The 3367-nt window shown below is 38.6% G+C and overlaps 1 pseudogene; it reads right to left on the bottom strand.

Annotated features, from left to right (window-relative positions):
* The window catches only part of LOC105531214, a 41084-nt pseudogene that overhangs the window by 572 nt on the left and 37145 nt on the right, over positions 1 to 3367 (bottom strand).

Genomic DNA, 3367 nt, shown 5'->3' with positions numbered 1-3367 from the left:
TTTTTTTGAGACAGAGTCTCGCTTTGTTGCCCAGGCTGGAGTGCAGTGGCACAATCTCAGGTCACTGCAACCTCTGCCACCCAGATTCAAGCGATTCTCCTGCCTCAGCCTCCCAAGTAACTGGGATTATGGGCACCCAGCACCACACCCAGCTAATTTTTTTTTGTATTTTTAGTAGGGACAGGGTTTTACCATGTTGGCCAGGCTGATCTTAAACTCCTGACCTCAGGTGATCTGCCTGCCTTGACCTCCCAAAGTACCGGGCTTACAAGCAGAAGCCACCGCACCCAGTTCTATTCTTCTTCAAGTTAGAGCAATATATCTGCTCTCAAATTTTTCTCATTTAACTTCCAGGACACTGCACTACTGCTTTTCAGCTGGTTCCTCCATCAAACTCTTCTTAATATCTTTTGTCAAACTTTGCTAATATTTTTCCATCTTTTTCTTTATCCTTTTTTTTTTATTTTTGAGACCAAGTCTAGCTCTGTTGCCCAGGCTGGAGTGTAGTAATGTGATCTCAGCTCATTGCAACCTCCACCTCCTGGGTTCAAGTGATTCTCCTGCCTCAGCCTCCCCAGTAGCTGGGATTACAGGTGCATGCCATCACGCCTGGCTAATTTTTGTATTTTTAGTGGAGACAGCGTTTCACCATTTTGACCAGGCTGGTCTCGAACTCCTGACCTCAGATGATCCAACCACCTTGGCCTCCCAAAGTGCTGGGATTACAGACAAGAGCCACCGTGCCCAGCCTATCCTTTCTTTCATATAATACATACACATTTCATATAAATACAAAAAATAGAACAAAATACTGGGTTTTTTCTTCAACACACATTTCAGCATATACACATATTGAATACACATATTTCAGCATAAAAATGAGATCTCGCATGATGTTGTTCCTACTATCTCTATCTTCATCAAAAGATGATAAAAACACCTAACATTCAGGATATTTTCTTTAGGATGGCTCAAGATGGGAGAAGTATAATTATTCTCATACCCAAATTATTGTGTCTTCTGCTTGTAGGGGACTCCTAAATTATCCATTTGGTTGTGCTAGCAATATTTTTACTCACCTAACAGGCTGATTGTCTGGGCCCACATCTGTAAAGCCCATTTTCTCCAGTTTTTGGTATAACTTTCATAGTGCTGCGTGCGGGTTTTTTCTTTTAGATTTTCCATATTGGTACAAAGAAGCGTATCTCAGAGCTTAACAAAGTCACAGTGATTTTCATTTTCCACTAGTAAAAAAATGTAATGAATCAACAACTCTCATTATCAATTCCTGACAATCATGAACGAATGAAATCATGAAATAATGAATGAACACATGAATAAAAAACACATTTAAAATAACCCATAACTGCACAATTTGATTAATAGCTATAATTCTTTTAACCATGTAAGTGTGGTTATACTATACATACCAACTATAGGCAGAGATTATTTATAGGTTAGCAAATTTGCTTTAAACTTATTACCTGAAGAACAAGCAGGAAAGAGTGAAATAATATTTTATATGCATATATGCTATTGGTTTTTATTAACAATTGTATTAGTATGTTATAAACTACCTCTCGGTATTTTGGAGTGCTAACAGAATATGTAATATAATATCACTAGTGTAAATAATTTTATCAAAGTAAATTCTGCTAGCAAAAAGGCCTTACAATTGTACATACTTCAGTTGGAAAGATATTCCACGCAATTAGAAACTAAAAGAGGGAGCACAGAGACCGATACTCCTATCACAGAAGACAGACTTGAAGTCAAAAACTGTAAAATGATATAAAGAAGGTCATCATATCACGACGAAGAGGTCAGTTCATCAAAAAACTAACAATTGTAAATATATATGCATCCAATATCAGAGCTTCTAAATATATAAGGCAAATATTAGTTGACTTGAGGGGGAGATACACTATATTACAGTAATAGTAAGGGATTTACATACCCTACTTTCAGAAATGAATAGACTATCCAGACAGAATATCTGTTTAAAAATGTCAGCTTTAAACTACACTTTAGACCAAATAGACCTAATGGACATATGTGGAATATTTCATCCAACAGCAAAGTAATACACATTTTTTTCAAACACAAGACATTCTTCAGGATAGATTATATGTTAGGCCACAAAATAAGTCTTAATATATTTTAAAAGATTGAAATAAAAATGTGAGATGTCTTTTGACAGATCAATTTCATTCCACTAGGGTACATACCAAGAAGTGGTACTGCTGGATCATACGGTAATACTATTTCTAGTTTTTGAGGAACCTTCATATTATTTCCCAAAATGACTGTACCAAGTTAAATTCCCACCAATGATGTTTAAGAATTCCCTTTTCTCTTGGGAATGTATATACACTGCCGGTGGGAATACAAATCAGTTCAGCCATTGTGAAAAGCAGTTTGATAATTTCTTTTCTTTTCTTTTTATGAGACAGAGTTTCGCTCTTGTCACTCAGGCTGGAGGGCAGCAGTGTGATCTCGGCTCACTGCAACCTCCGTCTCCTGGGTTCAAGTGATTCTCTGGCCTCAGTCTCTCGAGTAGCTGGGATTACAGACATCCACCACCACACCCAGCTAATTTTTGTATTTTTAGTAGAGATGGAGTTTCACCATGTTGACTAGACTGGTTTTAAACTCCTGACCTCAAGTGATCCACCCTCTTCAGGCCAAAGTGCTGGGATTACAGACGTAAGCCACCATGACTGGCCTGACAATTTCTTAAAGAAGTTAAAACAGAACTACCATTTGACCTAGCAAACCCATTACCAGGTTTATACCCAAAGGAATATATATTGTTCTATTATAAAGACACAGGCATGTGTATCACAGCACTCGTCACAATAACAAGGACAGAATCAACCTAAATGCCCATCAATGGAGACTAGTTAGAGAAAATGTACATACACACCATGGAATACTGCACAGCCATAAAAAAAAGAACAAGATCATGTCCTTTGCAGCAACATGGACGGAGCTGAAGCCATTATCTGACGCGATGTAATGCAGGAGCAAAAAACCAAACACTCTCATTTATAAGTGGGAGATAAATATTGAGAACACATGAACACCAAGAGAGAACAACAGATCCTGGGGCCTCCTTGAGGGAGGGAGGATAGTGAGGATAGAAAAGGTACTATGCTTACTCTTTTTTTCTTTTTCTTTTTTAGTATATGTGCTACCAAAGCGAGCACTTTTTTCTGTGTGTTTGAGATGGAGTCTCTCTCTGTTGCCGAGGCTGGAGTGCAATGGTGTGATCTCGGCTCACTGCAACCTCCGCCTCCCAGGTTCAAGTGATTCTCCTGCCTCAGCCTCTTAAGTAGCTGGGATTACAGGCACCCACCACCATGCC

This window comes from Mandrillus leucophaeus, unplaced genomic scaffold (genome assembly GCF_000951045.1).
Source record: "Mandrillus leucophaeus isolate KB7577 unplaced genomic scaffold, Mleu.le_1.0 Scaffold871, whole genome shotgun sequence".
Classification (NCBI taxonomy): domain Eukaryota; kingdom Metazoa; phylum Chordata; class Mammalia; order Primates; family Cercopithecidae; genus Mandrillus; species Mandrillus leucophaeus.
The sequence above is the reverse complement of the archived record's forward strand: the minus strand, read 5'-3'. Positions and strand labels throughout refer to the sequence as shown.